This window comes from Aotus nancymaae, unplaced genomic scaffold, assembly GCF_030222135.1.
Source record: "Aotus nancymaae isolate 86718 unplaced genomic scaffold, 86718_ANA_hifiasm-v0.15.2.pri h1tg000098l, whole genome shotgun sequence".
Classification (NCBI taxonomy): domain Eukaryota; kingdom Metazoa; phylum Chordata; class Mammalia; order Primates; family Aotidae; genus Aotus; species Aotus nancymaae.
Genome location: NW_026988513.1, coordinates 992,470 through 1,007,194, shown reverse-complemented (window position 1 = coordinate 1,007,194; position 14,725 = coordinate 992,470). Strand labels below are relative to the sequence as shown.

The 14,725-nt window shown below is 44.6% G+C and overlaps 1 pseudogene; it reads right to left on the bottom strand.

Annotated features, from left to right (window-relative positions):
* Positions 1-941: 941 nt before the first annotated feature.
* LOC105725718 (ETS-related transcription factor Elf-2-like) lies at positions 942-13,481 on the bottom strand (annotated as a pseudogene).
* Between the last annotated feature and the right edge of the window lie 1,244 nt (positions 13,482-14,725).

The window sequence follows — 14,725 nt, the reverse complement described above, 5'->3', positions numbered from 1 at the left end:
CATCTCAGCTAGTGAGAACGCAGCATACTCAAGCATCTAGGAGCACCTCAGACCTGACAGTGAGAGGCCAGGGAGGATGGCGGGAGCAGAATCACAGTGCAGATGCGCTTTACTTACATGTATGTTTATTCTACGCATCTTTATTCTTTATCTTAGCATCGTGACCCACTAAAGCGTGTGTGTGTGTGTGTGCGCGCGTGCGCGCATATGTATGTTTATTGGGGCTAGATGTAAGAAGTCTTCCTTGCAATTGACTGAGAAACTATTGAAGGCTTTCAAGCCGCAATGCTGACCAGATTGCATTTTAAAAGTTCTATCCTGGGGCTGGGAGTGGTGGCTCACACCTGGAATCCCAACACTTTGATAGGCCCAAGTGGGTGGATCAACTGAGGTCAGGAGTTCAAGACCAGCCTGGCCAATATGGTGAAACCCTGTTTCTACCAAAAAAATTAAAAATTAGCTGGGTGTGGTGTTGCACACCTGTAGTCCCAGCTACATGGGAGGCTGAGGCAGGAGAATTGCTTGAACCTGGGAGGCAGAGGTTGCCGTGAACCAAGATTGGGCCACTGAACTCCAGCCTGGGTGACAGAGCAAGACTCCGTCTCAAAAAAAAAAAAAAAAAAAAATTCTACCCTGGTGGCAGAGAAGAGAAGGGACTGATGAGGAATGACACTGCAAGCCAGGGAAGCAGCTGCAGTGGAGAATGCTGGGGCTGTCCTGCAGCTGGGTGGTGCTGGGGACGGTGGGGTGGGGAGTGGAGGAGAAGTGGACACGTGTGAGAACTATTGAGGAGAGAGAAACACCAAGATTTGGCGGTGACTTGAATATATGTAGTGAGGTGGCAGGAGGAGACCAGAGTCAGCCTCCCAGTAATCCGGCCTAACAATGGCTTGTCCAGTGGGGCTGCTTTCTACAAACAGGGATCCTGGGCAGGAAGCAGGCTAGGGAAATGTCAGGTGTGAAGGCCTGCAAGCTGTTAATCTGGAGATGATGAGCAAGTCGTCGGATACGCGGTCTGGAGCTTGGGGAGACAGACAGGACTGGAATGAGGTTTACTCAGCAGGTAACTCCCAAGCCCCTATCCTTTGCCAGACTCTGCATCTTATGTCCTAGACCTCCATTCATAAATGAACAGGCGCCAGCACTGCAATCTGGAACCTAGAGCAGCTGCCATTTAAATGGAACGGAGGCACAGGCATGGATACTTATCCAGGGTGAGTGTTTTCAGTGTGATGAAATGGGCCACTACACCCATGATTGAAATAGAAGAAGTCTCAGCAGAAGGAAACCGACACAGGGAAAAACCAGCAGCATGTTCCATCTGAAGAGCCAAGGAAACAAACCATTGCCAAGAGGTGGGTGTGGGTATCCTAGCCGATGCAAATATCAGATTGAAATGACAGATGTCGCCCATGCAGTGGAGGTAATTTTTTCTCTCCTTCTCGAGTATGCTCTGAGGATGACTAAGGGAAGAGACATTAAAGTCCTATAAATTTCAGGATAGAAATTGCATTTAATATAGTTTTCATTATCTTTATTATCATCATCATAACAGCAATGTCAAAAATCAATGCCAGAAACCACAACTGTAGAAAGGTGAAGTGCCACCATCCACGACTTTTCTTTCCGAGATTAGAAACAGAACAGGGGGCTATACAAAAAAACAAAACATCGTAAAATTGCAAAAAGGGAAAAGAGGAAAATCAGTCAGATTCATATTTCCTGGCATTCCCAGTAAACAGTAGTTATTTCTTTGTTGATGTGTTTATTCACTATCCTCTGTATGAAGATGTGTAGAATGCAATTAGACCTTTTCTGATATTGAATAGTATCACAAGTCGCAGAAATCTCACTCTCTTGATGGCTAAGTCTCATGAATACAGAGAAGCTGTAAGAGAGCTTCAGGCCAGAGAAATTAGCTCGAAGTTCTTTGAGATGCTGCACTGCAAGACAGAATCCTACATCCTTAGGATGAAACCTAAGCAGAATAATCCCATGAGGCAAGGTGGAAGTGTAAAGAATAACGATTGTCATTGTTGTTATTAATGGTCTCTGTGATAACTGGAGGACACTCAGGACAGATGGCAGCTAACCGCAATACGGGACCCTGGATTGCATCCTGCAATGGAAAAAAGGACATTAACAGAAAACTAACAAGGTCTGTACTTTAGTTAAACATTGGACCAGTGTTAATTTCCCGATTTTGACTACTGTAATACAAATGTGTTGGATGCTAACATTGGGGGAAGCTGGATGAAGGGTATACTGAACCGGAATTCACTCTGCTTTACCTCACATCCATGATATCAGACTAAGTCTTCAAAATATTTTGATGGTTCAATTGGCTTTGGCTGTTAATTCAAGTTTTCCTGCACCTCTGCATTGCAGATCATCTCATTTGGACCTAGCAGTCTAGCAGAAGCCTGGACTCCACACATGAGCTTGTAACAAGTGAAATAGTTTCACTGGCTCCTAACAATCATCAATCTATCTTTTTACATTTTGTTATTTTATATTTACTGCCTATTACTCCTAGAAAAATATTTTTGTATATTTGTTTTTAAAATATCTATGTCAAAGTATTCTCTGCACTTAGTCACTTTCTTTGTACCAATCTGCAAATGGTCCAGTTTAGTGTATAAACCATCTCAGCTGATGAAGAATTTGTCAGTGCTTATACCCACACATGTAACACCCATCTCCATGTGCTACTAATTCACCTGGCACAAACATGTCACTGCAACAATGCATGTGTGGAAAACATTGAAATCACCTCTCTTGTGGTGGTATCATAAACAATGACGTCTGACTGTATCATCAGGAAGCACTTGCTCTCCTATCTCAACTCACATTACTGTTTGTAAATGCACTAAGTGCTATAAATGGAAGAGTTTGCCAAAATCAGCAAAGTCCATTAAAAAAAAAGAAAGCCTGGATATTTGGCTCTGAAAACCTTCTCTGGCCAGATCCTTAAGTCTTTTTTCCTGGTCAGGACTTGCATGGAAACCACAAGAGGACCCATATTGAAGCCTGTGGACTGGGAATCCCAGCGGCAGCAGCATCAGATGGCCCAGCAGAGACCCCCAGCAGCAGGGAGCCCCTTTATCTAATCTCTCCTATTATAAATGCATTTCATCAGTGCATGTGGAAAGTAGAAAAGTTCCTTTTTAAAGTTTTCTTTCTTGTTAAAGAATAAGTGTGCTAATAACTTTGTGAAGCCCTATCCTATGTAGCTGTTAGACACGCCATGCTGACAGGCGCTTAGTATGTTCTATGTCCTTATACTTTAACCAAGATATCTGTGCTGGACGTGCTCACGGGCATGTCCCAACTCTCCACTGCTTTTACCTGTTTAGAAAAGTTTCAAGTTATTAGCCAATCGGGTTTTAGTTTAAATTGTGAGTTCTGGCTCCAACCAACAGAGATCAGACACAGCAGTAAGGGCAACCCCAAATGTGTAAGGGATAAATTTGTCTGTTTACCTTTATTCATTGTACTCTCGTGGCAAGATGGCTAGTGAGAGTACCCTTCCTGCAAGAAAGTCCAAGAAGTAAAAATTGTGTTGCTAAAAAATCCTTTGTCTCGGTACTAATTTTTCTCTGCAGCACAGAGCATCTATTTCCAACATCACTTCCAACAGTGCATAATGCACTTCGACATCTCACTTAGATACAGAAAAATGAATTCCATGGAGGGCAGCATTATCTAGAATAACCTTGATTTAACAAGAATGATTTCATGGAGCAAGCACTGACCCATCCATCTGAAGAACAATTTGCTCAAAGAAACTACTAATCAAGGGCTGCTCCAGTCAAAACGCTAAGGAAGAAAGAAAGCAGCCTGTATGGTTTTGTACTGGGAGAGCGCGGAGAGCTAAGGCCACGCTGCCTGCCAAGAGGCCACGCCTCGCATTTGAATCCCAGCAGTGCTGATGGAGGTGTCAGTGATGGATCCACATGTTCAAGCCAGAACTGAAGACAGCTCTCGGGGGAATAGCAAGTGACCTGCATCCCAGAATATGTGGTTTTCTTTACAAGGCTGGCCACCTCTGCATTCTCTGTTTTCTACCTAGCAGGAAGTGTTCACACGACATGTTTTACGGGGTGTATGGGGTGGCCTAACCCTGTCCAGTCACCGAAAACATGCCGTTTATTTATCCTTGAAAGCCTGTCTTGGATAGCATGGCACCCGTCCATGTTTAGGCGAAGCGCTGGAGAATGGGGTTGGGGGCAGCAAGGAGGCACCAGTGAAGCAAGTGTTACAAACTGCAAGATGGAATTCTGCTTAAGCACGTTGTGGAGAAGCCATTAAAGCCAGTAATTCGTGTTGGGATCCCTGAAAGGATTCATTTAGTTCTGCTAGCTACATAAAGATAGACCCTTCAGAACACAAATGTGTAGCATTTGTCAAAGATGGTATCAGTGAAACTAGACGGTCAGAAATGGAGAAATAGGGCACCGTCTTCCTTGTATCCCCTCCCAGACACCCAGACTGGCTGTGTCAGGAAGAACAAGGCTATCTGGCCTCCTTGCCTCAGACTTGGGTGCAGAGAGCCCAGAAGGTCCCAGGTGACACTGGGGTGGTAGGGGGCAACATCAGCATGCCCTGGCAGGTGGCCCCCACCTCCTAGTGGTGGAGGGGAGCTCTTTGTCCCATCCTCAACCACCCTCAAGATGCAGAAATGAGCAGACAGAGCAGAAAGTGGCACAGACAGCCAGAGGAGAGTTCCCTTCTGTCCAGACACAGGCAGGCACAAACAGGGAATACCTGGTGTCCCCCCATCACTTTCGTTTTGCTCAGATTAAAGAGGAAAACTGGAAACCACCGTTATCTGGGACATAGCAGCTCTGCTAGCAGTGAGCCAGGGCTACACGTGGACAGCGTCAGTGTGGTCAGGAGCACGAGATTTGGGGACAGAAAAGGGAATTGGGACAGGGCTGCATCCAGGCATTTGCTTCAATTCCCTCTCCTGCCAGAATCAGAACTGTTTTGGTTTATTTTTTTGTATGTGGGGTGTTTAATGGAGATGGGATCTTGAGCTTCCGGCACCTTCTATTTTAGTGTAAATATCTCCCTCAGTCCCCAGCAGCTAAAATTACGTTGAATGGAGTGGAACTCAAGACCAGCACCTTTGTGTTGGAGAATGGTCCCTTCCATGAGTCCTGTCTCTTGAACCCCATATCCAACCCATGAGCAGGTCCTGTAGCTCTACCTTCCAGATAGCACCGAAGGCAGCCACCACCGTCAGTCCTACCGCTGCAGCCCTGGGCTGGCCACCCCGCTCTCCTCTCACCTGGATGCTCTCCTCTCTCCCTGGGTCCTTCCTTGCACCCTTCATTCTAATCCCCACACAGAAGCCAAAGCAATGCAGTTAAAATATGTGTCCAATCACACCGGCCCACTGCTCAGAACTCTCCAAGGGTTGTGAGCCAAGTAAAGTCTTACACAGGCGACGAGGCCTTCTGTAACCAGATCCTATTATTTCTGTGACCTCTCTGGCTATTCCTCTTGCTCAGACCACCCCATTCTGTCCTTGTAACACTTTGAACTTTCCAGGCATGGTCCCACCACAGGGCCTTTGCACCTGCTGCTCCCTCTGCCTATAAGGCTTATTTTTTAGACTCATTTCTCATCTTTTGCCAATATTTACTCAAGCATGCACCCTCCACCCCCCCAATTCCCTTTTCTTGGCTTTATTTTATTTATATATTTATTTTGAGACAGAGACTTGCTCTGTCACTCAGGCTGGAGTGCAGTGGCATGATCTCAGCTCACTGCAACCTCTGTCCTGGATTTATTTCACTTCATAGCCCCTGCCACCATGTAACAAGCTACCGATCCCACTTATTTACCTTGATTACTATCTGTTTCCCTCAACCAGGATGTGAGAATCACAAGGACAGGAATCCGTTTGCTTATTTTGTTCCATGACATATTCTCAGAGCCCAGAAGAGTATCTTGTATACAGTTAGTGCTTAGCAAATCACTGTTATTGCTTGCGGCTATATTGAGCCATGATTGCACCACTGCACTCCAGCCTGAATGCCAGAGTGAGAACCTGTCTCAAAAAATAAAAAATAAAAAGGTTCTCTATTCCCTGATTCCCTGTGACCAAAAGACTTTAGGAGTTTAAAGTATCTTCTGGTTTGAATCGTGATTACAACTGTTGTTATTGTATGCAACTAATGAAAACAACATAAATATTATAAATACTGATTTAAAAATTGTTACTGAATGCAAGGGGGAAATTTTTATTGGAAATGTATCACTTATATGATGAACTTTCTCTCTTTCTGTCTCTCTCTCTCTCTCTTCTTTTTAACTTGGGATTTCACACTGTCACCCAAGCTGGCATGCAGTAATATGATTACGGCTCATTGTAGAACTCCTGGCCTCAAGTGATCCTGCTGACTCAGTCTCCCAAGTCACTGTGACTTCAGGTGTATGTCACCACACTCTATTTTTTTGTAGAGATAGGGTCTTGCTGTGTTGCTCAGGCTGAGCTCAAACTCCTGGGCTCAGTTGATTCTCCCAAAGTGCTGGGATTACAGGTGCGAGCTGCTGCACCCCATTGGGATTTTCTCATTTTAAAATGTAACAGGATAAAGATGCCACTGCCAGAATGCAGCATAGCTCGGAATTAATTCTTTTCCTACTTTTTTTGTGCTTTGTAGATATAACTTCTGGAAAACTTCATCACAAAATTAAGCTCATGGGAATGCAAAAGTTTTGATACAGAAATGTCAGTCAATTACCCAATTATTTCCTCATTCTATTCCCCAGATCATCCAGGTCTTCACAGGACTCCTCCCCCGGAACAATGCCTCCTTTGACAATAGTTGGAGATGTCAGAGACAAGATCATTCCTCAGCCCTGGACGTAGTGGTGTGTCTGTGGCCCCAGCTACTCAGGAGGCAGAGGCAGGAGGACCGCTTGAGCCCAGGAGGTTGAGGCTGTAGTGAGCTTTAATCCGCACCACTTCCAGCCTGAGTGACAGGGCAAGACACTGTTTCTTGAAAAAAAAAAAAAAAATCTTAACTAAAAAAAAATTTAAGTTTGGAAAATGTATCATAGATAATACCTCTGAAGTAGCTGAAATGATCCCATTTTAATGGTTGTGTAGAGAGAGATCTTCCACAGCCGTTCTGGTGCTCCCACTGTGTGCACTGACGTACAGTGAGCTTGTGTTCAACATTTTTCCAGGGCTCTGCTTAGTTTTCTTTCTGTTCTTCAAGCTGCATAATTTCTACCTATCCTATATATCTACCTTCAAAGTTTGCGGATTCTTTTTTTTTTTTTTTTTTTAACAACTCAAATCTCCTGTTGAGCATTTCTAGCGATTTTTAAATTTTTGTTGTGCTTTTCAACCCATAATTCCCATTTGGCTCTTTTTTGTAATCATTCTCTTTCGTGATGTTCTCTATAGATGAGTCATTGCTATCAAGCCCGTTCTAAATTCTTCACAGGTGGTTTCCTCAGTTCTCTGAACACATTTACAATCCTACTTTGGGCACGTCCCTGCTTGGACTGACATCTGAGCCCCCTCAAAGGCAGTTTCCATTATCTGTTGTTTTTCCTGGGTATCGGCCATTCTTTGTTTCTTCGCAAGCCTAATATTTTGTTGAAAACTGGACATTAAATAGTACCTTGCTGTAACTCTGGATACTGACATCCCATGTGGTGTCTTGATTTTTCGTCATTTTGGTTGTTTACTCGATTAGTGACATGGCTGGGCTAAATCTGTGAAGTCTTATTTTCCTTGCAGTATGATGTCCCTGCTCAGATATTATCCCCTTGATTATGTCTTGTACCCTGGCACCCTAGGGTTCACCCTCGGTCTGCATAAAGCACTTATTATCAAAGACTGTGCTTAAGCTGCTTGGCCAATTAGATTTTCACCTTCAGCACTGGGTCTGTGTGTGGTTGGAGACTGCTTTCCCTGCTCAGAGAGTTCATGATTTTGCCATGTCTTTAGCCAGGGTCTGGTAGCTCAGAGTTTCTCTTTCCTGAAGAGGTGCAGCTTTGGGCATATGCACAGTTTTCCAAACGACTAGAAAGCAGTATGATTTTATTTTTAGACCTGGCTTCCTAGGAGTCAGCCTTGGGTCAGAGTAACTGTTGCTGAGCTAGTGTGTGGTCAGAGGCTGTGCTCAAGTGCCTGGAACCAGAAAGGCTCAAGGCCTCTTGATGATGGGTCTTCTATTGCTGGGCCTGGAAGCTCCTTCCTACCAATGAGCCGGAGTAGAGCGATCAAGCCCCTGTATTCTTTGTCCCCTACAAATGGAATCTATGTGACAAAGGAAGCCTCAGTCCTCCATGCTGAGCCCACAGGTAGCACTTCCACAACACAAGCCTGGGGAAGACTGACATGCAGATGACCTGCCCCCACTGGTGTGAAGCTGGAGCTTGGACTGGGAGCTGCAGAGAGAGGGAGTCCCCGCCACCCAGAGCTGATGGAAGGGCCGTGGGGATGCAAGGCCTGGCTGAAACGCCATAGACTCTTGCTGTTTTGATTGAGACTTTGTATATTTTCTTGAATGATGGTTTTCCCTTTGCCGTTTGCCCTTAGAACAATTACTAGAGATTTTACACTGTTGTTGGTTTATGTTTTACCTTTTAATTAATTTTCTCCAGTTAAACGGTTGCTTTGCTGAGGAGAGGGGGCTGCCCTTCTGGAAGTTCTGCCCCTGGGCCTTTTGTGCAATCCACAGCAAGTTCTTACTATGTGAAAGTGGCTTTCTGTGTGAAACTGATGCCTATGTGCCAGGGCCAGCCTGCTACCTTTCAGCGGGCACCTGTTCAGTGGGGCACCCACAAACTCAAACCTCCTGGGCCTGACACAAAGGGAGACAGAGGAGAATGAGGAGGAATGGAGCACAGAGCTCTGGCTCAGGGGCAGTGGGGCCCAGCAGTGAAGAATTCAGTCCCAGACTACAAATATTTACTGATGGAGTTCCCCACTTCAGGCCTGATGCACTGCCTGTTTCCTTCCACGAGACAGGAGGACAAAGCGGGTGGAGTTTTGCTTATTCTGTCCTGTGCTGTATCCCCAGAGCAAGGGCTCCCACCCGACACCGTGGCAAGTTGGATGGAGCACCACAGTTGCAGCCACACGTCAGGTCATAACGCTGGCAGAGCTCCTTGAGAAAGCTGCCTTCTCCGCCACAGTGCACTCTTACACAGTGCCTCACGTGTAAGAGGAGAGCCAGGCAGAGGAGACGCTTCTGCCTGCATCCCAGGAGATGCGCTTGAACTGCATGGGTCCACTTAGATGTGGATTCTCTTCCACCTTTGCCACCCTGAGACAGCAAAACCAACCCCTCCTCTTCTTCCTCCTTCTCAGCCTACTCGACGTGAAGATGAAGAGGATGAACACCTTTGTGATGATCCACTTCCGTTTCATGAACAGTAAATGTGTTTTTTCTTCCTTATGATTTTCTTAATACCATTTTCTTTTCTCCAGCTTACTTTAAGAAAACAGTACATAATACACACACAAAATATGTGTTCCTAGACTGTTTATGTTATCAGTACGGCATTTGGGTGGCGGCAAGCTATTAATAGGGGGGCCAAAAGTTACACTCAGATTTTCAACTGTGCAGGGGTCAGTGCCTCTGCCCCCAGCATCGTTCAAGGGTCACCTGAATATCCATTTTATTTTTTTAATGTTTGTTTTTTATGTCAATACTTTTGGGGAACAGGTGGTTTTTTGTTACATGGATAAATTCTCTCGTGGCGATTTCTGAGATTTTGGTGCACCCGTCACCTGAGTAGTGTACGCTGTACCGAATGTGTAGTCTTCTATCCCTTACCCCACTTCCCACCCTTCCTTCCAAGTCCCCAGAGCCCATTATAACATTCTTATGCCTTTGCATCCTCATAGCTTAGCCCCACTTATAAGTGAGAACATATGATATTTTCTTTTCCATTCCTGGGTTACTTCACTTAGGATAATGGCCTCCAGCTCCACCCCCAAGTTGCTGCAAAAGACATTATTTCATTCCTTTTTATGGCTGAGTAGTATTCCACGACGTATTTATACCATATTTTCCTTACCCACTCATTGGCTGATGGGCACACAGGTTGGTTCCATATCTTCGCAATTGCGAATTGTATATCTACTTTATTCTTATTATTTTAATTTCATTTCTATATTTCAGAAAACCTACTTGAATACACTTTGAAACGAGAGTCCAATAAAATAGAACAGACTTCAAATGTTGAATACATGAACTATTACAGTTCAAATCTGAACACTGGTACGTTCCTTTATAAACTTCAACTAAAACAAAAAACAAAAGAAAAGAAAACTCCAGGAGCTACCTGACAAAAATTCATGCTGAGCCTGAACTTCCAAGTGACCCTACCCACTGAAAACTATATAAGCTCTTATAGTAGAACCGAAGCTGATATTTCTGCACAAATGCCAAGGCTGAGTGAGTGACACACACACGTTACAGCAGAAGGCCAGGGCCAACTGTTAATTTGCCCACAATTAAGAAACTGACAGACTTAAACTACCATATAAAATGTTACATGTAAATTCTATAACAATACTGTGCTAGATACAAGATTTTTTTTTAATTTTCATTTAATAAAGAAAGCTTTAGGCTGGGCATGGTGGCTCACACCTGTAATTCCAACACATTGGGAGACTGAGGCGAGTGGATCATCTGAGGTCAGGAGTTCGAGACCAGCCTGGTCAACATAGTGAAACCCCGTCTCTACTAAAAATACAAAAAATCAGCTTGCCGTGGTGGCATGTGCCTGTAATCCCAGCTACTCGGGAGGCTGAGGCAGGAGAATCGCTCTCACCTGGGAGGTGGAGGTTGCGGTGAACCGAGATTGTGCCACTATGCTCCAGCCTGGGCAACAAGAGAGAGACTCCATCTCAAAAATAAATGAATGAATGAATTAATTAATTAATTAAAATTAAAAGGCTTTACACAAACAAACCATTAGTTTATTTCAAGAAAGAAAACAGAAAATTAGTGTAAGGCCTTGGTTTTAAATCAGCTTAAGCTATATGATATATATATATACATATATATAGATTTTATCGCATTGGATCTTTTTTTGCAATCCTCTTTCTTAAGTGTTTAGATCCATTCTTCAATTCGTATTCTAAAATACATATATTAGCAGAGTCTTCACATAGCACCAGTTGAGTACCGTGTGAACACAGTAATAATTGCTGGTACACATAGAAGATGCATCAAAATTGCTATATGTAACAATGAGATCACCCATCCCAACCCTCCCTACTGAAAACGATATAACCTCTTACAGAATCTTGGTGTTCCAAGTCTTAGTGTAACTTGATATCCCAGGGAGCTGCTTGGTCCCTTTCAATCCTTTTTCTTAGCAATGGGTTCAGTTATTTTCCTACTGGAAAATGCAGTTTTCTGTCAGATCTCACTACATAGTTTATTTCCCACTGAAACATGGGGTACGTCATTTATTTCCAGTAAGTTTGATTGTTTTCTTATATGCATTAAAAATGTTTTAAAGTCTCCTCTGACTTTTCTTGATGATTTCCCTTGCCAATGTTTATGTCATTACTGCCCCTAATAGCCTGAAGCCCGCGGTGGAACTGCTATTTTGTTTCTCGCATGTCACTAGTCCTTCTGCTTTCATAGTTACAGGAAGGGCAATAGTTGAAGGCATACTGACACCTACTACGTGGGTCACTGTCTTATTTCCATCTGCCGGTTTTTCTTCTACCAACTGCAAAGTTTCCACACCATGTTCTTGCTTTTTTTGCCACTGCTTGTGATTTAACCTCTGGCACCTTTATGACTGCACTGGTAACTCGAGGAGGAGTCTGGCCAGATGCCTGCTGAGTCGGCACTGATAGTCTCATTACAGGTGTACCATGGGCTACAGGGGTAACTGTTCTCACAGCCAACGGGGTTCCGACAACGTGAATGCTTCCTGATCCAGTCAGATTTGACTTTGTCTGCAGTTGACACGGTGCGAGCTGTGTAGCTGGGATGGTAATGATTTTGGCAGGCTGCATGGTGATTTTGTTACCATTTTCAGTCAAAGCTGGCATCACAATAGCGATTGCCTGAATGCCTGCCTTTGGAGAGGTGGCTGTCATTGGACCAGTGCTGGTTATTAATGGTGCACCTGTATTAAGTGACTGAACTGCCACAGTTGAAATTTTCTGGCCCAATGGTGTCATTACAACAGGTACTTGCATTACCACACGAACTGTCTTTGGAGCTGCTGTTGCTGATACAGATGCAGTGGTAGTTGGAAACCCGGATGAAGCATCGTGACCAGGGGAAGTGATAGTCACAACTCTAGCTACACCCTTCTCTGCTCTGGAGCAGTTGATAGAGGATGATTTTTTTCCACCATGAACAGAGGATGCTGCTTTCAGGAGACTTTCTGCAGACAGCAACACTCTTCCTAATGATTTGTCATTCATAGCTCCTGCTGAATCTTAATTACAGATTTCACTTTTGTCATCATCTGTGACCACTATGTTTTGGGGTATATTTTTGAACTGATATACAAGCCTCTGTCCTTCAATCTTTGCAAGAATTCCCCTTTGGTAGTAGAATCTCAAAGCTCACCCCATGGTTTCATCGTTCATGTCTGGTTTGTTCTTTTTTTTTTTTTTTTTTTTTTTGAGACAGAGTTTCGCTCTTGTTACCCAGGCTGGAGTGCAATGGCGCGATCTCGGCTCACCGCAACCTCCGCCTCCTGGGTTCAGGCAATTCTCCTGCCTCAGCCTCCTGAGTAGCTGGGATTACAGGCACACGCCACCGTGCCCAGCTAATTTTTTGTATTTTTTTAGTAGAGACGGGGTTTCACCATGTTGACCAGATGGTCTCGATCTCTTGACCTCGTGATCCACCCACCTCAGCCTCCCAAAGTGCTGGGATTACAGGCATGTCTGGTTTGTTCTTATGCTTTCCCCAAAGCTTAGAGACAGCTTTTGAATCCACCAGCTTGAATGTGCCTTTTTCTCTCTGAGTCCATTTAATATACCGGGGACAAGTATTTTTTATCTTGAAGTAGATCTAAAAGAAACTTCCACAAATAGGTTGTGTCTCCTTTTCCTTCTCTCAGTTTCTTCTTTATCTTAACTCAGGAGACACATTGGAAATTAGAGATTGCTGGGTCTTTAGTTTATGGCCAACTCTTTTCTTTTTCACTGGTTCATGGCTATCTGGTGATGTAGGAATAGGAGAGGTATCCATTGGTTCAGACTCTTCAGCTGTCGTCTCCACTAGAGTTTCTGTGATGACATCTGGCCTCACGGCAGCTTGGATACATTCTGGAGTTGATTCACAAGGAGGAACAAGCACTTCCACAGGACTTCTCTAATTCCTCAATCGGGTAGGAGACTCCATATGAAGCAGGGCCGTATCTGTACAGTGTGCATTACTGCTGTGAACGGATGCTTCCGCTGCCCAGATAAGCAGATCCAGCTGGTTCATGGGTCCCTCACGCAGAGACGTCACCATGTTTATCCCAGGGCTGGATCTGCTGTTTCGCTGTGACTTATATAGCATCCTTCTATGACAGATGCACAAAAACAGGCATCAAAATCCATTGACATCTATTATCATCATTTGTTACTATCACCAGGAAAGTTGGAAGCTGTCTTTTTTAATTCAGATAAATCGGGTCTAAATGTCTGAAACCCCTTTGCTCAAAGCTCTGCTGAAGTGAAGCACGTATTAAATAGTGTTTCTAAATGACCATTGATTTGGTATTTCCCCAATCAAAGTGTTTTTGTTATTTATTTTTAATTATGTCACATCTATGAAACACAGAGTGCCAAAAGCAAGCCCTTAAGCTATCTCTGTGCACTGAGTTCTTACCACCCAGGAGGGAGTTCTGTAACAATCGCGAGTGTTTTCCACGATCCCAGAGGTCGGCTCAGTGAAGAAGGCTCCTCTGCAGCGTGAGGGGCCCACGAGTCTCGAGGCACAGACGCCACCACAGCACATCTACACTCAAGTCTAGTGCTCTGGCCAGAAGCAGAGGCTGCCAATTGTACTGAGCTGTACTTAATTAAGTAATAGTTTTATGAGGTGGACGGCAATGCCCCAGGGGCCAACTCAAGGCCACAGGATTTATTGAGCTCTAACTGCAAACTGACAGCCCCCAGCATGCACACAACAGAGCCTATATTACGAGAAAGTTAGTGTGGGGAGAGAGTTCTTTCCAGGGAAAGTGAGGTGCCCATTCTTCATTTGCTAGTAGGTTCTCTGCTCCGTGAAGCACCAGCACTTCCAACAGGAGCCTGGGTGGACATCCACAGAAGATGTGCGGAAGGAAAGATGGTGAGCCATAACCTGAAAGCGTGCTGGAAGCTTGCCTGGTCAAGGGAGGCAGCAAGTGGTGGGCTCTAAAGAGGAAGCCCCTTCGCAAGGAATAACCAACAGCAGTCGGATTTTGGTGGGGACAACTGAGGACAAGACAGGTCAGGCAGGGGTGTGATAATTAAGTGTGGTTTCAAGAAGGGGAGGGCTAGAGCCGATCACCTGTCCCCACGTGTCATTGTAACTCCACCCCTCCATTAGCCAAATCAGCACCAGGAAGCAGGAATGAGTGACGCAGGCAGCGGAAGGGGCCATTCACCCCACGATCTCCATGTCTAGCTGTTTAGCTGTGGGGAACGTTATTGAATGTGGATTTTAAGACACACAAAATACTCTGCCAAAAATCCAAAGAAACACACTCGTAGACTTACAAGTCTACA